Raw genomic sequence first — 23,960 nt, 5'->3', positions numbered from 1 at the left:
GAGCATGTGGCTTGAGGAGAATTGACTCGTGGCTTTTTATGCCCGAGAACTGGCCAATCCGAATATCCTACGCTCCTACCCTTTTACTGGTTTAGAGATGGGCCTGTGAGGCCGATGAGAGCCAGATGGGCAATTTCTGTTGGAGATGTAGGGACCATGCTGTCTTCTTTTCTTGGCTTGAGTGGCTCCGGCTGTAGAAAGCCAGCCTGCAGGAGATAGGGACATCCTAGCCTAACTGAGAATAAAGCCAACACCGAGGAAAGAGAACTGGAAGATGAGAGAAGGCTTCTCCTTGTTATCCTTTGTGCTTCTAGATCCAGACATGCCTCCAGCTTGAATATTCCCAGACTTTTCAGGTGAATCAGCAAAGTCATTTTTGTGCTCAATCCAGGTTTGACCCGGGTTTTCTGTCACTTGCCATGGAGAGAATCCTGATGAATGTAGGCTCAGAGAGTGAATGGACTGAGTGTTTGTGTCCGCGCCTCCCAGCACACATACAGAAGTTCATACATATATTGAAGCCCTAACCTCCCGTGTGATGGTATTTGGAAGTGGGGCCTTTGGGAGGTGATCGGATTGGGATGAGATCATGTGAATGGTGTGCCTGTGATGGGATTAGTGGCTTTAGAAGAAAAGAAGCCAGAGCTCCTTCTCCCTCTACCATGGGAGGATACAGAGAAGGGGAGACTTCTTACCAGGAGCTGAAATTTTACTGCACTTTGATCTTGGACTTCTTGCCCCCAGAACTGTGAGGAAGAAAAGGAATTTCTGTTGTTTAAGCCATTCAGGTAGAGGAATTCTGTTGGGGCAGCTGGAGTTGACTAATACAGACCCCAAGACTGCCTGGGTCCAAATCTCATCTTTTTACCTCCCACACCAACTGGCTGTAGGGCTACACTCCCCACCCACCAATGCACACAAATCAAACATCTGGAAAAAGGACCTTTACAGAAAGTGGCCTGAGGGCAGGGGCTGCCTCCTCAGTAGGGCTAGAATTAGTCTGGAGACGTAAAGCAGAAAGGGTCGTATGAGGTCATGTCTACTTGGCAGATGGGTCCAAACACTTCTAGCAGGTGCAAGCTAATGTTTCCAACCCTGTCATCCTTTCTGTCCCACGGGCTAGTATCCAACATAGTTCTGTCTCATCAAGAGAATATAATAAAACTTTTTGCTGGGAAAGGGACAGCTTTATTTCCGTCTAAAAGGCCACATTGAGAAGCTCACGAGCAACTCTCCTCGCAGGAAAAGAGAAGAATAATGGGGTAATGAATTAGTTCCTTACAACCCACTGACAGACTGATGGATCAGCGCAATGACAGACCCCAAATTGTGTCTTCTGCAAGTCTCCGCCAAAGAAAAAGTCTTTGTACTTTTAGACACTCCCTGAAAATGGAATGGAAATATGGCAGAAAGCCCCACTGTCTGGGGGACATACGTTGTTATTATTATTATAGCTATCACATAAGAGCCAGGATTCAGGTGTTAAAACCCAAACGGGGAGTGATAACGGTACCAACGAGGCTCAGATAATATTCTTCCTGCGTCTTTCCTGTTTTGATAGCTGGCTGTACTGGAAAAAGCCATGCATCACTGGGGCCTTAATACAATTTAGGGTTACTATTCTGACTACCTTTCTTTGTGGCCCAAATAAACAATACTATAAAAAAAAATATATATATATATATATGTATAAATCCCTGCATGGAAGCCTTATTTTCTGCCTTCAAAATGTTTTTAACCAAGATCCCCAATTTAATCCTGGATCCCAATTTAATTCTTTGGAGGATCAAGCACATTTCCGTACTCTCTGTTACGGAGCAGGGAGGAGGATGCAGTGTTTTCCGTGGTCAAGACAAATCCTAACCTTTGAGTAGGGGGCTTTTTTTTATTATATGTTATGTTAGTCACCATACAGTACATCATTGGTTTTTGATGTAGTTTTCAATGATTCATTGTTTGTGTATAACACCCAGTGCTCCATGCAATATGTGCCCTCCTGAATACCCATCACTGGGCTCACCCATCCCCTCCACCCCCCTCCCCTCTAAAACCCTCAGTTTGTTTCCTGAGTCCATAGTCTCTCATGGTTCGTCTCCCCCTCTGAAGCCCCCCCCTTCATTTTTCCCTTCCTGCTATCTTCTTCTTTTCTTTTTTAATTTTATTATGTTATGTTAGTCACCATACAATACATCATGAGTTTTTCATGTAATGTTCCATGATTCATTGTTTTTGTATAACACCCAGTGCTCCATGCAATATGTGCCCTCCTTAATACCCATCACTGGGCCAACCCATCCCCCCACCCCCGTCCCCTCTGAAACCCTCAGTTTGTTTCCCGGAGTCCAGAGTCTCTCATGGTTTGTCTCCCTCTCTGATTTCTTCCCATTCAGTTTTCCCTCCCTTCCCCTGTGGTCCTCCACACTATTCCTTATGTTCCACACATGAGTGAAACCATATGATAATTGTCTTTCTCTGCTTGACTTATTTCACTTAGCATAATCCCCTCCAGTTCCATCCAGGTCGATGCAAATGCTGGGTATTCATCCTTTCTGATGGTTGAGTAACATTCCATTGTATTTATGGACCACATCTTCTTTATCCATTCATCTGTTGAAGAGCATCTCTGGCTCCTTCTACAGTTTGGCTATTGTGGTCATTGCTGCTATGAACATTGGGGTGCATGTGCCCCTTCTTTTCACTACATCTGTATCTTTGGGGTAAATACCTAGTAGTGCAATTGCTGTCATAGGGTCATAGGGTAGCTCTATTTTTAACTTTTTGAGGAACCTCCACACTGTTTTCCAAAGTGACTCTACCAACTTGCATTCCCACCAACAGTGTAAGAGGGTTCCCCTCTCTCCACATCCTTGCCAACATTAGTTGTTTCCTGCCTTGTTAATTTTTGCCATCCTCACTGGTGTAAGGTGGTATCTCACTGTGGTTTTGATTTGAATTTCTCTGATAGCTAGTGATGTTGAGCATTTTTTCATGTGTCCATTAGCCATTTGTATGTCTTCTTTGGAGAAATGTCTGTTCATGTCTTCTGCCCATTTTTTGACTTGATTATTTGTTTTTTGGGTGTTGAGTTTGAGAAGTTCTTTATAGGTCTTGGATACCAGCCCTTTATCTGTAGTATCATTTACAAATATCTTCTCCCATTCTGTGGGTTGCCTCTTTGTTTTGTTGACTGTTTGCTTTGCTGTGCAGAAGCTTTTTATCTTGATGAAGTCCCAAAAGTTCATTTTCACTTTTGTTTCCCTTGCCTTTGGAGACGTGTCTTGAAAGAAGTTGCTGTGGCCGATGTCAAAGAGGTTACTGCCTCTGTTCTCCTCTAGGATTTTGATGGATTCCTGTCTCACATTGAGGTCTTTCATCCATTTTGAGTTTATCTTAAGTAGGGGGCTCTTGACCAGGACCACACACTGGGAATCAACAGGGAGCTTTAAAAAAAAAAAACAAAACAATCCACCAACGCTCGGATCCCAACCTGGAAATTTTGATTTGCTTGGTCATGGGGTGCGGCCTGAGTGATGGGATTGCCTTTTAAGTGTCCCAGGTGGTTCTAAGGTACAACCACAGCTGAGAACCACTGTTGCAAACCAAGTTTAAGTTCGAAGCTTTCCCCTCCATGGCTTAAAGTATTGGAGATAAATGGTATCTATACCACCCTGGATACTAACTTCACCAACTGTACCGATTTTGAGACCTTGACAAATTGCTTGACCTCTACGAGGGTGCCATTGATAAAATATGGGTGGAAGAAGCACCTACCCCCCAGGGCTATGGTCAGGCCTGACTTGGCCTGGCAGAGAGCAAGTCATAAAGGGTGGCTCTTAGAGTCACTGTTAATGTTATTACTGGTTTTCAAAATCTTTGGTAGTAGATGATAGAAACCAGTTTTATTTAAAAAGGTGGGGATGGGGCGCCTGGGTGGCTCAGTCGTTAAGCGTCTGCCTTCGGCTCAGGTCCTGATCCCAGGGTCCTGGGATCGAGCCTTGCATTGGGCTCCCTGCTCCGGGGGAGCCTGCTTCTCCCTCTCCCACTCCCCCTGCTTGTGTTCCCTCTCTCGCTGTGTCTCTGTCAAATAAAATCTTTAAAAAATAAAATAAAATAAAATAAAATAAAATAAAATAAAAAGGTGGGGATATTTGCTGACTCATGACACCCAACCTAGGAAAGCCCAGGGCTGGATGTGGCCTCAGGACAACCACGTCCAAGAACTCAACACTGTGGATTCTTTCCTGCTCTCTTTTCTGCATCTCCTCTTCATGGCAGCCTCAGGCCCCAGAACAACTGGCACATGTTCTAGGACCAGAAAGGAAAAAAGTACCTTTATCACTAGCTTCAGTTGGGAAAAATCCTGAGGAAAGACTGTCCAAATGTGCATCGTGTGCTCGGGGCTGGCTAGATGATCAGAATTACCAGAAGGAGAGTGGGGTGTGAGGTGCTGAGCAGACTAAAACAGTAGCCCCTACAATGAGGAGAAGTCAGTTTTTATAATAATGACTGTATCTATCCATTCAACAAATATTTATCAAGTGTCTAATATGGACCAGAGATGGTTCTAGATACTACTTTGTACAATGGGAAATGGACATCATGTTTAAAAAAATACTAAGATATAGTTTACATATGGTAAAATTCAGGCTTTTGGTTGAGATAAAATTCATGTACAACTCTGAGAAACAAACTGAGGGTTCTAGAGGAGAGGGGGGTGGGAGGATGGGTTAGCCTGGTGGTGGGTATTGAGGAGGGCACGTTCTGCATGGAGCACTGGGTGTTATGCACAAACAATGAATCATGGAACACTTCATCTAAAACTAATGATGTAATGTATGGGAATTAACATAACAATAAAAAAATTAAAAAAATTCATGTACAGTAAAATTCAACCTTTTTAAGATATATCACATTTTATGTCTTTTGGTGCTACTGCAAATGGTATTAAGTTTTTTCTTTTTTTTTTTTTTTAAGATTTTATTTATTTGAGAGAGAGCGAGAGTGTGCGAGCAAGAGGGGAAGGTGCAGAGGGAGAAGCTGACTCCCCGCTGAGCAGGGAGCCCGATGTGGGGCTCGATGTGGGGCTCGATCCCAGGACCCTGAGATCATGACCTGAGCCAAAGGCAGACTCTTAACCGTCTGAGCCACCCAGGCGCCCCTGATACTAAGTTTTGAAATCAAGAAGTGTTGGCCATCAGGATACAGAACATTTCAAACATTCCCCCCAATTGTCTCTTCTGTCTTTGTAGTCAGTCCCTCCCTCTAGCCCCTGCTTCTGGCTGTTTTCTGTCTGTATAGTTTTGCTGTTTCCAGAATATCACTTACATGGAATTATACAGCACATGGCATTCTTTTACTTAGCATTTGAGATTTGGAAAGTCGTTGCATGTATAAATAGTTCTTTTATTTCATTGCTGAGACTTAGGCCATTATGTATAGGCACAGCACTGTTTGCTCACCCGTTCATCAGCCAAAGCATATTTAGGTTGTTTCCAAGTTTGGTTGACAATGAAAAAGTTGCCAGAATATTTGCGGACTGCGTTTTGTGTAAACATGCATTTGTACTTCATTTGGTAAACGCCTAGGAGCCGGGTCACTAAATCATATGTTACGTGTCTACTGAACTTTATAAGAAACTTCTAAAATGCTTTCCAAAGTGACTGTCCTGTTTTGCATTCCCACTTGAAATGTCTGAGTGTTCTGGTTGCTTCACATCCTTGCCAACATCAAGTATTGTCAGGTTTTTTTTTTAAAGATTTTTTTATTTATTCATTTGAAAGAGAGAGAAAGAACGTGAGCGAGAGCATGAGCAGGGCGAGGGGCATAGGGAGAGGGAGAAGCAGACTCCCTGCTGAGCAGGGTGCCCAATGCAGGGCTCAATCCCGGGACCCAGGGATTATGACCTGAGCCCCAAGGCAGATGCTTAACTAACTCAGCCACCCAGGCGCCCCACAGTATCCTCAGTTTAAAAAAAAAAATCCTTTCTAATAGGTGGGTAATGATGTCTCATTGTGGTTTAGTTGAAGGCTAATGGTGCTGAGCTTCTTTTGGGGGTGCTAATTTGCCATTCACTTCTTTTTTTTTTTTTTTTGGTAAAGTTCAAATCTTATACCTGTTTTTACTGAGTTGCTTAGTGTTGCCTATATATTCTGGATATATGTCCAGATATCAGATATGTTTTTGCATATGTTTGTCTCCCATTCTGTGGCTTGTCTTTTCATTTTCTTAGCACTGTCTTTTGAAAAGAATTCTTTAAATTTTGGTCAAGTCAGGTTTGTCAATGTTTTTCACTCCTGGATTATGCTTTGGGTATCATGTCTAAAATATTTTCACTTAACCCAAGATTACAGATTTTTCTGCCATGCTTTCTTATAGGAGTTTTATAATTTTAGGTTTTATATTTAGGTCTACGATCCCTTTTGAACTAATTATTGTAGATGATGTAGCATATGGAATGAGATTCATTATTTTGTATGTGGATGTCCAATAATTATTCCAGTACCATTGAATCGCTTTTGCACCTTTGTGAAAAAGGAGTTGACCATATTGTGTGGTTCTATTTCTGGATTCCCTATTCCACTCTTTGATCTCTATGTTTATCTCTTCACCGATACCACAGTCTTAATTACTGTGGCTTTAATAGTAAGTCTTGAAATCAGGTAGCTTGAGTTCTTCAACTTTGTTCATCTTTTTAAAAATTGCTTTTGCTGTTCTTGTTCATCTTTTTGAAATTTGCTTTTGCTGTTCTAGTTCTTATGCCTTTCTATATACATTTTATTTATTTATTTACTTATTTGAGAGGGAGATAGAGGGGGATGGTAGGGAGGGGCAGAGGGAGAATCTTAAGCAGGCTCCATGCCCAGCGCAGAGCCCAATGCAGGGCTCAATTTCACAACCCTGAGATCATGACCTGAGCCAAAATCAAGAGTCCGACGCTTAACCGACTGAGCCAACCAGGTGCCCCTTTCGACATACATTTTAGAACCATGTTGTTGATTTCTACAAAAAAAATCCTACTGGGAGTTTGATTTGAATTGCATTGAATTAGCAACTTAACAACACTGAGTCTTTCAGTCCATGAACAGGGTATATGTTTCCATTTATTCAGGTATCTTTGATTTCTTTCATCAGCGTTTATAATTTCAGCATACAGATCTTGCACATATTTTTTTTCTAAGTGTTTTATGTCTTCTGGTGCTATCTTAAATGCTCGTAAGTTTTGAAATTGGGAGGTTCAAGTCTTCCATCTTTGTTCTCTTTTTCCAAAGTTGTTTTGGCTGGGTTTTTTGCTTTTTTTTTTTTTTTTTAGATTTTATTTATTTATTTGACAGAGAGATAGAGAGCACACAAGTAGGCAGAGTGGCAGGCAGAGAGAGAGGGAGAAGCAGGCTCTCCACTGAGCAGGGAGCCAGATGTGGGGCTCGATCCCAGGACCCCAGGATCATGACCTGAGCCGAAGGCAGCCACTTAACCGACTGAGCCACCCAGGTGCCCCTGGGTTTTTTGCTTTTTCATATACATTTTAGTATCAGGTTTCTGGGAAAAAAAAAAAAAGTCTCCTGGGATTTGATAGGAATGGTGTTGAATCTATAGACCAATTTGGAGAAAATTGCCATCATATTGTTGGGTCTTCCAATCCAGGAACATGGAATTTCTATCCATTTATTTAGATACTTACAAGTATTATACTTCTTTTCTTAAATTTATTCTTAGGTCCTTTATTCTTTCTGATGCTATTGTGAATAGAATTGTCTTAATTTCACTTTCAGATTGTTCATTGCTGGAATATAGAATACAATTGATTTTTGTATATTGATCTTCTATTTCTTTTTTTTAAATTTAATTTTATTATGTTACGTTAGTCACCATACAGTACATCATTAGTTTTTGATGTTCCATGATTCATTGTTTGCCTATAACACCCAGTGCTCCATGCAATACGTGCCCTCCTTAATACCCATCACCAGGCAAACCCATCCCTCCCCCCGCCTCCCCTCTAAAACCCTCAGTTTCTCAGAGTCCATAGTCTCTCATGGTTCGTCTCCTGCTCCAATTTCCCCCCTTCATTTTTCCTTTCCTTCTCCTAATGTCCTCCATGCTATTCAGATCTTCTATTTCTTTTTGAGTGAGCTTTGGAGCTTGTGTTGTTCAAGGAATTTGTCCAATTCATCTAAGTGGTTGAATATTTTGGCATAAAGTTGTTCATAATATTCACTTATTATCACCTTAACATCTACAGTATCTGTGGTGCTGTCACCTCTTTAATTCCTGATATCAATAAGTTATGTCTTCTCTCTCCCATTTTTTTCTTGATCAGTCTGACTAAGGGTTTATTAGATTTATTGATCTTTTTAAAGAACCAAGTTTGGGTTTATTGACTTTTCCTTCTTACATTTCTGTTTCAATTTTATTGATCTGCATTTATCTTTAGTATTTCCTTCCTTCTGTTTGCCTTGGATCTAATTTTTTTTCTTTTTTTCTAGTTTCTTTTTTTTTTTTAAGGATTTTATTTATTTATTTGAGAGAGAGAGAATGAGAGAGAGAGAACACATGAGAGGGGATAGGGTCAGAGGACGAAGCAGACTCCCTGCCAAGGAGGGAGCCCGATGCGGGACTCGATCCAGGGACTCCAGGATCATGACCTGAGCTGAACGCAGTCGCTTAACCAACTGAGCCACCCAGGCGCCCTCTTTTTTTCTAGTTTCTTAAGGTGCAAACTTAAACCATGATTTGGGACTTTTCTTATTTTCTGTCATAAGCATTTAATGATGTAGGTTTCCCTCTAAACATTGTTTTATCTATGTCACACAAATTTTGATACATCAACTTTTATTTTTATTAAACTCAAAGTAATTCCTAATTTTTAAGTATACCTTCCTTTTTGATTCATAGGTTATTTAGGATGGTGTTTAGTTTCCAAGTATTTGGAAAATTTTCAGATGTCTTTATGTTATTGATTTCTAGTTTAATTCTGTCATGCTCACAGAACATATTTTGTATAATTTTAATTTGACAAAGTTTGTTTCGTAGTCTAGAATATCTTGTTGAATGGTCCATGTGAACATGAAAAGAATGTGTATTCTGTTGTTGTTGGAATGTTCTATGTCATTAGATTAACTTGGTTAATAGTTTTGTATATTCTTACTGATTATCTATGTGTTCTATCAACTACTGAGAGAGAAATTGTAGTTTCCAAATGTGCTTGGGGATTTGTCTATTTCTCCTTTCAGTTACATCAGGTTTTGCCTCATGTGTTTTGAAGCTCCTCTGTTAAGTACACACATAATCAATATATAGTTTTGAATAGTGCTGGCGTAGTATATAATTTTTCTTTCTTTTACCTTTAACCTATCTGTGCCTTTATATGTTCCTTGTAGGCAGCATATATTTGAGCCTTCTTTTTTAAAATCCAGTCTCTGAATCTCTGTCTCTTCATGTGTTTATTTAGACTGTTTACCTTTAATGTCATTACTGATATGGTTGAATTACAATACAGCCTCTGACTAGTTGAAAGTTATTCTTGGTGTTGTGCTTTCTTTTCATTACACTGAAATCTGTAAATTCTCAAAGTGGCCTCTGCTGAGCTCTGGTGAGCAAAGGGGAAGGGCTTATTCTGTTTCCAGAGAGTAATAGTGCTAGTGGGGTTTCCAGTAGAGGCCAGCTATACCCAGCTCGGTCCACTTTCATCTGGGTCTCAAGCAGCAGAAACAGCAATATGGCAGAATGAGGTGGTGACCGGTTATTCCACAAGACCCCTGATGAGTATTATCTCATTAATGTGGTGAATACAATTATCACACCTCCGGTGTACAGATGAGAAAATTGAAGCTCGGAGAGGCCTATAAGTGACCTGACCAAGCTTATGCAGTGGTAGAGGGAAGATCTGAGCCCAGGTTTGTCTGAAAACAGAATGCAAAACTCTTAATCACCATGTGAATAGGTTATAAATAAATAATTTGAAGGTATTCACTATTGGATCTCAATCCAAATCGTTAGAGATTGAAGAATGTAATGAGATTTTCAATTTGGTGAGAGTCTGTCCTTTCAAGGTAAGACAATAAGAATTTGATATTATTATTTTGTATGCCTTCATTAGAAATCCAGTCATTTACAGGAGACAAACACAATAGAGTTAAAGACTATCAACTTGTACTGATACGGAATTGGCCAAGGGACGCACCTGCTAATTTGCCCATTTCTTGGGTTTGCAGAGAAACAGGGTACAGATGAGTGCTCTGGTGGAGAAGGGAGCTCTTTAAATGAAGATGGCTAGTGGTGAAGCAGAGTGATTCTGACATCTGCTAAGTGGGTAAGTACACCAGCTCCACCAGCTCACGGCTTTGTTCTCATTCCACCCTGTGGAATCCCCTTTCAGCCAATCCTTGATCAAATAATGAACCCATTGCAGAAATAAATTATGGGGAAACACATCCATTGCTACCTCCCAAACTCAGAAAAATCAGGCTTTTTTTTTTCTGTTCTATGCTGTTTCCTGTCATGCATAATATAGCAAATTAATTAGTGAATCTGGCGGCATTTTGCTAATCCAATTTCTCTCCCTTGCTTGAGGTGAATTATGTTCATGCTTCAGTCACTTGAATATTACTCTTCCATGTTTGACGGAATTATGTTATCAGGTGATGATTATATTGCACACTATCTGATTCTAATTAAGCAAGAAAAGAGCAACATTGTAGAAGAGGAGAGAATGTTCCACGGTCTACACTCCCCACCCACTTGCTGCTACATCCCATTGTTAAAGCTTTCCGAGCTGTGCTTGGGTTGTTTTGTAACACTTACATCGTCTTCGTCTCCTCCAGACACAATGCCTTCTTGGGCCTGCTTCATCTAATATGTAATTTGTGTAAATTGAGTCTTGGAAAGACATAATGTTTACACTTGCCTTTTTCTTTTATCGGAAGCACGATGCATAGTAGTGACTGATTATTTCAGATGATATCAAAGAAGAAAATGTGTTGTTTTGTCAAAACCGTCCATATAACTTGGGAGAAAAAAAAAAATCCAAGAGAAGAGAAACTCAAATTTCGGAGGGGAAGGAAGAACCAGCTTGTTGAGATGAACACAGGAAGCGACGGAATGTAGGGGTTAAGATCACAGGCTTCCGGGCCTCAAGAGCTGAGTTTGAATTCTGGCTCTGCCTTCTATGGATAACCACTTCTCTCTCCTTACCACAGTAATAAGTGCTTGGGGAAACCGGGGTCCCTCAAGGTTAGTTGACTTGCAAAGATCTGATGATGAAGTATAAAGGCCGGGGCTGAGCCTCCTACTCTAGTTCTTGCACACCATTTTAAATGCCGTGTCCTTATTCCACCAGGGCAGAGAGTAAAGGGGGGTCTGTAGAGACTCCAATTAGAGTAGGTCAGTGGATACCAGAGTCTCTTTTCTCATCAGGGTAAAGATGTCCTTTTGTGTTAGACTATACTCACCCTCCATAAACCTTGGGGACATTGATGTCTAAAGCCTTAGACAGCCGTTCGGTGAGGTAGGCACCATGCTGCTAATGAAAGACACTTTTGTGGTTGGCTGAAAAAAAAAATGCGGCACACGACTTTCAACTTAGAGAGCCCAAGTGCAAGGTACGTCCCATGTGGTCTACAGGCTTTAGTCTTTTGTCCTGTTCAACAGGTGGTTCAAAAGCGGGGAGAGCTCCTTGCTGAATGGGACTTGCTCCTGTTGAGATAATACTCCTTAGTCCATGGGTCTGCTCATTTTTCAGACTGTCCTCGTTTTGGAGAAACAGACTCACACTTTGCAGTAACCAATTGTGTCATTCAGTTTGAGCCCCGTTGGTTTTCCTACTGATTTTTGTCTCACTCAGTGAAGGCCACTTGGTCTCAACTACCTTGTTAGACGTCATTCCTGGGCTGTATGCACAGTTGAAAGCCTGACTCTACGTGATGGGGAAGATGGTCTTCTCAGTACCTTTTGAATCTGCTGGCACAAAAGGACTGTTTCTTCAGGCTGCTTATAGGACCCTGAACGTGGAAGAGAAATTTGTGTTTTTCTTTGCAGAATTTCTGCTGTGGGAGGAGGCCAGGCTAAGCAGGGGACAGACATACTTAACCTATGTTTATTGAACACCTATTCTATTCCAGGCCATATTCTGGGTGCAAGGGAGAGAGCAGTAAACAAAATGGGCAAAGTCTCTGCCCTAGGGGCAGTCAGGAATAGGCATTTCACATGGTAGTGTAGAAAGAGCCCCGGACTTGGGGTCCCAGTGCTGGCTGCTTTTGTATTCTAGTGGGGAGATTTAGACATTAAGCAAAGTAAAAAAGGAAAGCAATTTAGAAGGTCATAAGTTCAAGGGAGATAATTAAGCAAGGGAGGGAGATAAGGAAAGCGAGAGGGAGTGGAGGAGGTTACACTTTGATTTCTAAATTTTTTTCGCTGAAGTGTAATTGGCAAATAAAATTGTAAAATATTTAAAGTGTACATTGGAATGATTTGATACTTGTATACATCGTGAAGGGATTCTCCCATCATGTCAGTTAACACCCCCATCATCTCACAGAGCTAGCTTTTGTTGTTGTGGAGAGCATTTAAGTTCTACCCTTTCAGCAAATACCAGTTATATGCTACCTTGTTACCAACTATAACCACCGTGTTTTACATTATGTCCTCAGACCTTATTCATCTTACAACTGCAATTTTCTATCCTTTTATCTCCTTTTTCCTATTTCTCCCATATCCCAGCCCCTGGCAACCACTTTTCTACTCTCTGTTGCTATGAGTCTGACTTTTTTTTTTTTTAAAGTTCCATATAGAAGTGATACTATGAGGTATTTGTCTTTGGCTTATTTCACTTAGCATAATGCCTTCCAGCTACTTCCACGTTGTTGCAAATGGCGGATTTCCTTATTTTTTAAGGCTGGCTAATATTCCGTTGTATATATAATACGACATTTTCTTTATCCATCCTTCCATCCGCTGACACCTAGGTATTGGGAGGGTTCTGGTCGCACAGGTGTGTTCCCTTTATGACACCTCATTGAGCTGGACTCTTAAGATTCATGCACTTTTCTGCATGCATGTTATACTTCAATAAAAAGTCCCAAATGTACACAGATACAGTAGAATATTATTCAGTCGTGAGAAAGAAGGAAATCTTGACCTTTGCAACAACATGGATGACCCTTGAGGGCATTATGCTAAGTGAGGTAAGTCAGACAGAGAAAGACAAGTACTGTATGATCTTATGTGTATGTGGAATCTAAAAAAGGCCAACTCATAAGAACAGAGAGTAGAATGGTGGTTCCCAGGGGCTGGGGGGTATGGGAACTGGGGAGATGTTTAAAGGTACAAACTTGCAACTAGTGGATAAACAGGTCCTGGAAATCGAATGCATCGCCTAGCGATTAGAGCCAACAATACCGTATTACAGACTTCAAAGTTGCTAAGAGACTAGCTCTTAATTGTTCTCACCATAAAAAAGAACTAAATCTGTGAGATGGTGTTACAATATATAAATGTATCAGATTAACATGTTGTACGCCTTAAACCTATAGAATATTATATGTCAATTATGTCTTAATTTTTTGAAATGCTGGAAGGAAAACATATTGGAAAGAAACAAGTTAACTTATTGAGTTTAGGATACAGCAGGGACAAAAGACTTCTTTGTCTTTAAAATAGTGGTTCTCAACCAGGGGAGATTTTGTCTTCCTTCCTCCCTCCTCCCTTCCCACCCCAACCAGAACAATGGGCAATGTCCTCAGACATTTTGGCTTGTCACATCTTGGGGGATGCTGCTGACATCGGTGGGGGTGGGGGTGGAGACCAGGGACGCCGCTAAGCATCTTCTAGAGCCCAAACAGCCCCCACAATAAAATTATCCAGCCCCGAATGTCAGTAGTTCTGAGGTTGAAAAATCTGCTTTAAAAGAACCTATGCGAGAAACTTCAGGATCATTTGAACATTAATTTCATCCACCACAGCCTTTGCTGACACTGAGGGCCTTATTTACTTGATCCGGACAATGTTTCCTTTCCCAGGAGGGGCGTCTGAGAGCAGGAGCGAATTTCATTTGCTCCCTGTAAGTCTCTGAAATGAAAAACAGGTCTCAATATTCCCTTCTCTCTCTCTCTCTCTCTCTCTCTCTCTGTCTCTCCTGGTCTTTGAAGCCCTCCGAAGAGGGCTGTGGCAGTTATTGCACAACAAATTCCCCAGACACAATTTAAATTTCATTTCAGGGCCGGAACGAGGGCATGAATATTTAAGATGCAAATTGTTTGGGTCATGCCTAAATCTTTTATGGATTTTACTGGATAAGAAAAATGAGTCACTACTTTTTGATAAAGTTCGCTTTCCCTCCATATTATTAACAAACCCAGCCAAGTGAACCAGACTGCATCTGCCGGGGAGAATAAGGATGCTTGTTTGGGGGACAATATTTGATTCTGTTTCCATCCCCAGCATGCCATATTTATGATTCAAAAACCAAAGAACAGGTAGGAGATTTGTCCGAGGTTGGTGTGTCCTTGCTCGCAAAAGCATTGTTGCATACCGAATACATCCGGGGTGGGGGAGGGTAGGTGGGGGGGGGGTGAAACTGAAAAACCTAACCCTAGGTGGAGAATTAGTTGATTATGTAGCAATATTGAAATGATCAGACCCTAACTCCAAAGATTAATCCTTGCCCATCCACCCATTTGAATTCCGGGGATTGGGTATATATCACAGGCAAAGGAAAAGGTACAAATGAGGGGGTGGGAATGACCGAGAGAGTGGGAGGGATTGTGGGGGGACAGGGAGAGAGCGAGGGAAGGATTTGGGGGGAGGGAGAGACAGAGAGAAAGGGAGAGAGGGAGAAATATTTAATAATTTTAAATTCTATAGACCCAGAAAGAATATCTATTTTAGTCTTTTTGGAAGAAATTATGCCTCCTACATCTCACTCTCAGCCCCTACCCAGAAATTAATTTTGAATGTTAATATGAAAGCAACCTCTCTCTTCTTTGAATGCCGCTTTTGATTTTGACAGGGTATCTAAAAGGCTGCTATTAGACAAATTTTCATTAACTAATAAGCGAGTTCTTGGGCAAAACATGAATTTTTTTGTCATCTCATGTGAAAATTGAAAAAAGCCATAATTAGGAAGAAAATCACTAATTGTAAGGCACAAAATTTGTTTGCTAAGAATAGTCATTAAGGGGCAATGAAAGCATTAGCAACTTCAGTATCAGAAAACAACTATTAAAATGCAAGTGGAATTGAGGTATTTGCCCAGAGACATAATAATGGCTTTGCATTTACAGGTCTGTAATTGTGCTTTGATTTGAGGTATTGTTGATTCTTTCTAAGGAACAATATACAGTGGGCCTAAATACGTAAAGCACCATAGCTTTGGGCTTCCAAATTACAGACTCAAGTTTTAATTTCTAGAGAACATTACCATCGGGAGAGTTACTCAACTATACTGTCAATGCTGTTATTGCTTTAGGATTGTGATGAATTGGGAAAAACCAGGACAAAGAGTAATGTTTCTGTGGCTCAGACAGCTCAGGAAACCAGTTTTGCATGCAAAGTGCCCAGTGGCTGACATGAGTGCCAAGCGAGCACATCACCACATGATATATTTGCCTTTTAAAGAATAACTTTTAGGGGCGCCTGGGGTTGGGGGGTAGGTTAAGCGTCCGACCCTTGATTTCGGCTCAGGTCATGATCTCAGGGTCGTGAGATTGAGCCCTGCAGTGGGCTCCATGCTCACCGTGTTCAAGATTCTCTTTCTCCCTCTCCCCCCCCCCCCCACACCTCTCCCCACCACCGCTTGGTCTCTCTCTAAAATAAATAAATAAATCTTTACTTAAAAAAAGAATAACTTTTATTATTTTTGCTTTCTGACAAATACACTTTGCGGGGGTGGGGGGGCAAATTTAGAAAATGCAGAAACTTGTAATGAAGGGATTTTAAATTCTCCCTAATTCCCTTGACCAAAGAGCCCGTGTGAACATTGTGGTATGTTTGCTTTCTTTCCTTTTTCTTGCATTTTAAACTTTTTATTGAAGCATAACAACTATATGATAAAGTACATAAATTGTAAGCATCCAGCATATAGTGAATTTTTACTTATCTGCCCGCATAGCTACCACCTAGATCTAGATAAACCAGAAGCCCCCTTGCCCCTTTGTGCCCTTTTCTAGGCAATGCTCATCTCTCCCTACCTCTTCCCCAGTCCCAGGGTACCATTATTCTGTTTGTCTCATAGTAGATGCCATGATTTTGAACTTAATATAAACGGACTCCATGGAGTATCTCTAAGGGTCCAGCTTCTTTTAATCAGCATTGTATTTGTGGGATCCATCTATTTTGTTACCGTGTATAGCTAGCTATATTCTTTGTTATTGCTGTGTTATTTTCCACTGTATCCTATACCACAACTTAGTTATCCACTGATGAACCTTTGAGCTGTTTCTAGCTTTTAGCTATCATGAACAAAGAACAAACATTCCTGGGGCTTCTGGGTGATTGAGCCGGTTAAGTGTCCAACTTGATCTCAGCTCAAGTCTTGATCTCAGAGTTGTGAGTTCGAGTCCCACATCAGGCTCCACGCTGGGTATGGAGCCTACTTGAAAAAAAAAAAAAAGGAACAAACATTCTTAAAATGTCTTGGTGGATAGGCACCAATTTTCCTGTGTGCATATAGGATTGTGGATTATATTTTGTAAGAAACTGAACTCACCTTATATCTGTTTCTCTATCTCCGTATCTATCACTACTCATCTCTATGTTCTTACTGATCATAGGAATCCAAGGTCTCCCAGGAAATAGGCCTGTTTTGGCAACCCTGACCAGCTCAGGCACTGGCTGGGGCAGCCTAGGGGAAGCAACATGGCTGTACGTTCTGGATAATTCTTACAATTCTTTAGGTATACAGTCTCTTTCCTCTTTTATCAAGCCCAGCATATCTCCAGCCAGCTTATCCTGGGAGTTAGCCCTGGTTATTATTGGCCTGGCATCCAGGACGCGAGGTGAGAGCAGCTCCTGAGTGGGAGTACCTGTTGCCTTGTCGGGGAGAAGCTTCTGCACATCTTCCAGCATGGTGGGGCTCTTACTAGGGAAAGGTGGGCCCACCTCTGCAAACCCAGAGAGCCTAGGGGTGCTTGGAATCCATCTCCTCCATAACCTCATGGGTATCCATCCAGATGTCTCTATCCCATGTTTCAGGATCCCAGCTTTTCCCTGCCAGGTCCCTAACCTTCACATAACAGACCTACCTCGGCTGAGCACTCCAAAACCTCTGGGGCTCTGTAGGTCTGTAACAGGTCATAAGAATGCCACTCAGCTGCGTCTGCTCTTCCTTTAGAGAAGACAAAGTCCCCTTTGCTAGCTACCGCAGAGCAGAAGTGCTCTGGGTCTCACACTTTGCCATGAACTCTTTGTTGACAGCCTTCAGCCTCTCAGTATTCTTCTGCAGGACGTCAGTACAACTTGGTAGTAACCAGCCAGCTCTGCTGAGTTTGTAAGTGTTGCTGGCCCGTCAAATCCCCAGCTTCCTGACTGTTTTCTCAAGCCACTTCTGGTCTCTCTTGTGTTCATTCCAGTCCAATGAGGAGCAGGCACCAAGACAGGATCAAAGATTTTATTAGCAGACTTGCATGGGGAAGAAAAAGGTGAAGGAGCCAGAGATGGGGGAGCCTTCAGGCCACAGTGCAAGTCTGACCCAAGAGAAGGGGAGAGGGACAGAAGGTTGGGTGGAAGTGTCCTAGACAGTCACGTAGTCTAAGGAAGGTTCTCAAGACCACCAGGGGGTTCTTGAGCCAATGTTGGCTCCCCGCGAAATCTCATGTGTCCCAGGATGGGTCTCTCCTGGTATCTCGCTGCTCCCACACATTGGTTTGGAAGCAGCCCTTGGGACGGGTGGCCTCCACGCAGATACAGCGATAACTTACCAGTGGCAGCACTCGGGCTCTTGGTCACTTATGCTCCCTTTGCCTGGAGAGCTGTGAGGTGCATTCGCCTGGTCACCGAAAATGGGACCAGCACAATATCTGGAGTAAAGCATTCATAAGAGTTAGCTAGAGTACCAACCATTTCCTTACATCTCTCAAGCACTTAGGGCATTTTTAATTTTTAGTTTCATAAACAATGCTGTTTTGAGCATTGATGTAATTCATTGTTTCCTTAGAGTAGATTCTTGGAATTGGAATGGTGGGGTGGGGTGAAAGAGGGTGAACATCTCACACTCTCTGCCAATTGCCCTCTTGAAAGGCAGGGTCCATTCACACTCCCAACTTGGGAGTATGAAGTGCCTGCTTCCTCTTACCCCTGTGAGATACTTCTGTGCTCTGGGTGTCTCAAAGGTCATGCTGCACAGTGGAGAGAGGACATGCTGGGATTCATGACGTGGGTGAGCGGGAAATGGAAGAAGGCAGAATGGTTTGTTTAGCGTGGGATGACTGGGATGTGGGCTTCCTTGACCAATAGGGTTAGGTTTATCTAACCAGGTTTTAGGTTTTAGGATTATCTAGACTCAGCCCTGGAAGACTACTACCCATATCCTCTTCATGCCATCTTCACATTAGGTTCTTAGTTGATAAAATAGTTGTCCTGTATTTATACTTGATTTTTAGGGAAAGAGATATAGAGGTCAAGAGCCACTGAGGGGCACATTGTGTGAATGCCAGTGTGAGAGTATTGGGAAGTGTCCTGTATTTGGAACCAGATGGACATTGGGTTGAATCCTGGGTCTGCAGGTAGATTGCTTAACAGTGGTTAAGGGAATGGCTTTGGAGTTAGAGCTTGGTTTACTGTTAGTTCTGCCATTTACATACTGTCACTGTAGGAAAATGAGTTTTCTCAACAGGAAAATGAAGCAATAACACTATTAGCCTCTGCTTATCTTACATTATTCTTCAGACTTCAGAAAAAGTCTTGGGGAACCTTTTTCCAGCACAACGCTCCCACCCTGAGTGTGGGTTAGAGCCCCTTATGATACACAGTCAGAGAATGGTGTTCCTTTTCTCAGGGGCCCAATTGCAGTTTTTGTGGGCACTTTTTTATTAGATTATTTTATTATATCCGCCCCATGGCTCTACCCTGCACTCGATTCAGCTCCGTAAGGTAAGAACCAACTACATTTCTTTCCTTCACCACTGTGTCCTCCGTGCCTGTCTCCTGGCTGGCACTCAATACATATTTACTGAATGAAGGAAGGGAGGAGGGAATGATTTCCCACTGAGGATTCACTGAGATCACATATAGAAACCACGGTGTCTGTTACATAATAAGAACTGAATGAAGGTTGAGATAAGTATCCTACAGGCTGGAGTTACTCTCCTGAGCTCCCAAGAGCACCACTCCCCCATCACTCTGGCTCCTCCTTCTAATCCCTCCAAATTAGAAACTAAAGCATTCATATGTGGCACAGCCGGGAGTCTCCCCTCACCCAAAGAGGAACACCAAAAGCTCACCCAAAGAGGAACACCAAAAGCTACCACCACAACAAAGATGAAAAGAAAACCCTTGAACGACCAAACCGCCTATCATGAAAGGAGTGAAATATTTATATGTTGTTGTCACCATTAAGTGCTGATTTTTCAGGCTGATTCATGCTCCTGGAACCAACAACCATCGATTTCAGTTATTCACAACAACAAAGGTTTAATTCTTGCTCATGGGACATTGTCAGGGAGAGTCAAGCTCATGGCTTGACTGACTCCCACAATAGGGCAAGAGAGCCTTGGAGCAGTCAAGTGTGTAAACACAGACGTGATATGTGTCATTTCTACTCAAAGCCCTTTGGTTTGGGTTAGATACCCTCTGTCTTAGGCAGCTCTGACTGCTTCAACGAACTATCCTACCTAGACTCTGTGGCTGCTTAAACAGCAGATTATTATTATTATTATTTTGAAGATTTATTTATTTACTTTAGAGAGAGAAAGTGAGAGCAAGGGGGAGGGACAGAGGGAGATGGAGAGAAATCCGTAAGCAGGCACCTCACTGAGCACAGAGCCCCACATGGGGCTCTAGCCCATGGGCCCTGAGATCATGACCTGAGCGGAAATCAAGAGTGGGATGCTCAACCGACTGAGCCACCCACGTGCCCCTATTATTATTTTTTAATAATCTGGAAAGCATAGGCAGCATGGGATCAGAATGAAAAGTTGGGGAGACTCCCGGCTGTGCCACATATGAATGCTTTAGTTTCTAATTTGGAGGGATTAGAAGGAGGAGCCAGAGTGATGGGGGAGTGGTGGTCTTGGGAGCTCAGGAGAGTAACTCCAGCCTGTAGGATACTTATCTCAATATTTTAACTGCGCATGTGACTCTACAGAGGCATCCTGGTGACTTGCTGACTGTTGGTGGAACTGGGCCTCAACTGGGCATGATTTTCCCAGAGCCGTGTTTGAAACATTTGCTACAGAGCCTCATTTTATAGACAAGGGTTTAAGAGAAATCGGCAGGCTTGCACGAGGTCACAGAGCAGACTGGTGAGAGAACTCTAGGCCCCTGACTCCTGCGTCTGTGTGTATATCACGCTCTCTCCTCCTCTACCTCCAGTAAGAGGAGAAATGGCAGCCAGGTCATGGGCAAAAGCCAGCTGTGAAGCCCCAGCAGGATCCCAAGGTAGTGGGGCTCTGTGTCCACCTTTGCAAACCTGGCTGGGTGGGCAGATTCAAGGCATTCGAGCATCAGAGGGCTCAGTGTCCTATTAAATTCTGCACCACCATCTAACAATGAAGGGCAAGACTGGCCTGGGAGTTTGAGCCACTCCGAAGGCCAGATCTTCGAGTTGCTTTTGCCTGGCTCAGCACTTTTCCGGCCCAGAAACCAGGTGGCTGAGTCGGCCCTGGATGTGGTGTAGGACCCTGAGGTGTGGGGATTTGCCAGACCTCAGCACATACCTGTCCTCTTTCCTGATCTGAGAATGACAGAGACAGATAAACAGAGTGAAAGACCAAGAAATAAAAAGGAGACTGAGCTATGGAGAAAACTGAGCCACAGAGGTAGAGGTGAAAGACACAGAGAGGTACATGGTGGGGGTGAGGGGGGAGCGGGGTGCTGGGGGACAGGTGGACAGAGACAAGGAATGACAGGTAGGGAGAGGGAGAAATGGAGAAGGTGGAAATCCTTGCCACATTCCCAACACTGCGGTTCTTAATAATCCGGAGCCACTTTATGACTGAGCTCTTTAACTCTGGTTAAAATAGCCAGAGTTGAATTAGGAAATTTGTGTGGGTTTTTAAAAGTGTTTCTCCAGTGGGAAGGAATAAAGCCAAGACTTAAATCTCTAGGTAGCAGGAAGGAATCTCAGATAACACACCGCCCTCCACATGTTAAAAAGCTGCCGCGGCACAAATCAAGGTCTGTTTCTCCCACTGATCCTCCTGTTTAGCGTCCATGGCTGGGGGCCAAGTCCAGGATTTACGTGGAAGCTTCCTCCTGAGCTTCCTGGCAGGGACTCCTCCCAGCCCCAGATTTTGGAGCAATAAATAAGACTCAGAGGCAATGACCTGGTAGGGGCAGCCGTCTGGCAGAGTGGAGGGTGGGGCTGGAGAGGAGAGGGCACAGCGGGGGTCCAAGTCTGTATCTCTGCTCCCGACATAACAAACAGAGCCACACATGACAGGAAGAGACCCTGCGTGTTCCAGTCCTTCACCCTCCCATGCACGCCACCCAACCTGCCTTTCTCATCTTTCTTTCTACCTCCCTGGCCCTTTACAGTTTCATACATAAACATGGGAGATCATGTCACTGGCACACCATGCCTGTCACCCCTCACCGGCCAGACAGTCTGTCCTGTATCTACCACCACAGGTATGTGCTGGGGTCTGGCAAATCCCCGCACCTCAGGGTCCTACACCACATCCAGGGCCGACTCAGCCACCTGGTTTCTGGGGCAGAAAAGTGCTGAGCCAGGCCAAAGCAACTTGGAGATCTGGCCTTCAGAGTGGCTCAAATCCCCAGGCCAGTCCGCTCCTTGTGAGGTGTTATGAGGAAGCCACTGTAATTTCCCTCTTTTATAGGTCGGGGTGGTGGTGGTGGTGGACTGAGGCTCAGGGAGGGGAAGAAACTGGTCAGGAGCCCAGGCTTGTTTGCACCAGAGCATGGTCTGTCTATCCAGCTGTGGCTGCCAGTCACTGTGCCATCCTGCCCACCCCACCCCTGCTCTACAGATGAAGACGCTGAGGCTCATCAGGTCTGATACCTTGCCCAAAGTCCTGCTGATGGAAAGTTGCAGAATGAGGATTTGCACTTAGTTCTGTTTGTCTTTAGGGCCTCTGCTCTTACCTCTTGCACATCGGGTTGGGGCCTTTCAGGAACAGTTACTCCCTCCAGAGGTTCTGCTTCATGAAGTCAGGGAACTGAAAGCTCTATAGAACTGTGTGTACACTTAAGAATGGGCATGATGGAGTGGGGAGGGGCGCGCCTGACTGGCTTAGTCTGTAGAGCATGCAACTCTGACCTCAGGGTCATGAGTTCAAGACCCACATTGGGTGTAGAGCTTACTTAAAAAAATGGGCAAGATGGTACATTTTATATTATATGTATCTTACTCCAGTTAAAAAAAAATTTGAAAGGAAGTAAAAAACTCCAGTAGTCAACCTCTATGGAGTTGTGCTATTTTTATGATGGAGTTTCTCCTAATCCCTCTGCTAACCTTTATCCTCCATCTTGTGGCTTCGGCATGTTCTCAGCTTCCATTGCTTTGTGTCTTCTGCTGCCTTGTGGCCTTGTGCTTCCTCCCTTCTCTGAGTGCCTCTCTGCTTCTACCTCATCTCCCGTCTTAGATCTATTCTTTCTATCTATCTATCTCTCATCTATCTCTCTGTCATCCATCCATCTAGCTAGCTATCCATCTATCATCTCTCTATATCTATCTAATTTCAAGTCAACCTTCCTAAGACAGAAAATCGGATTGGGTGGCATCTTAGCTCTGGTCCCCTGGAAACAGGCTCTCAGATGAAGACTTGCCTCCAGGAATTTCATGGGGAGAGCTTTTAGGCCTAGCATCATGGAGGGGTGAGGAGGAAAGGACTGGGCAGGGGAGAAGTTGAGCCATGTTGCAGTCTCAACAAAGGCCTCAGCTGACCCCATGGCACACTTTGGAGCTGCCCGGAGTTGTTCCCTTTGGACAAGTGAGTTAAGTTTTTTTTTAAATTTTTTAAGGTTTTATTTATTTATTTGAGGGGGAGGGAGGAATAGAGGGAGAGGGACAAGCAGACTCTACGCTGAATGTGGAGCCCGACTCTACCTCATGACCCTGAGTCCATGACCTGAGTCGAAATCAAGAGCTGGATGCTTAACCAACGGAGCCACCCAGAGGCCCTGCTAGTTAAGTCTTTATGCCAGGACACTGACCCATCACTGGCTGTGGGGTGCCCTTGGCATGGGGGTGGCAGGGCATGACCTTGGGTGGGGTGGCTCCCTTCCACTGACTATTCCCAGAGTGAGTTAGCTTTCAGCACTCCCAGCAGCGAAGGGCAGGAGAGCCTTGTTCCTGAAGGGGAGATCTGGGTGGTGCCCCACAGCAGCCTCTAAGGATGAGCCACTCTCCAGAATACAACAGCCCCAGGGGCCGCCTCAGCTGCTCTTTGTCTCCCCTGTTCCATTTTATAAAGGACTGTATTTGCCCCAGGTGCTAATTCCTGGTCCAATCAGGTGTGACTGAGACTTTGCTCAGAAGGGGTATAGCAGGGTCTTTAAATGTCCTGGCTATTCGGCATAGCCATAATGCCTCTCCAGTTTCTTCAATTCCAGGAGAATTCCTGTATTCCAACTCATTCCTACTATTTAAGACCTGTTGACTCAGCTGTTACAAGCAGAGATTCGAAGAGACTCTGAAGCTGATCTCCAAATAGCACGATCATTTCCTGTCTGCTCCCCAAGCAATGCCCCACTGATGTCATCCGACCCCAAAGTCTGGTAACTGGACACTGATGAAGTGTCCTAAGAGTGCAGGTCTGTCCATACAAGCCACAGCCTCTCCTGAACAAGAG

The 23,960-nt window shown here is 43.4% G+C and overlaps 1 long non-coding RNA gene across 3 annotated transcripts in view; it reads left to right on the top strand.

The window, feature by feature from the left end:
* Positions 1-23,960, top strand: part of LOC123844496 (uncharacterized) — a 392,425-nt gene that overhangs the window by 146,822 nt on the left and 221,643 nt on the right. For all 3 annotated transcript variants that reach the window (XR_006790792.2, XR_010411862.1, XR_010411861.1), the window contains one exon: positions 10,212-10,309. This is a non-coding gene — a long non-coding RNA (uncharacterized LOC123844496). The remainder of the gene's footprint in view (positions 1-10,211; positions 10,310-23,960) is intronic.

The sequence above is a fragment of the Mirounga angustirostris genome, unplaced genomic scaffold (assembly GCF_029215605.1).
Source record: "Mirounga angustirostris isolate CCGP_5_RB_7025 unplaced genomic scaffold, mMirAng1.0.hap1 SCAF_5, whole genome shotgun sequence".
Lineage (NCBI taxonomy): Eukaryota > Metazoa > Chordata > Mammalia > Carnivora > Phocidae > Mirounga > Mirounga angustirostris.
Note: the sequence above shows the minus strand (reverse complement) of the source record. Positions and strands in the feature narration are given on the sequence as shown.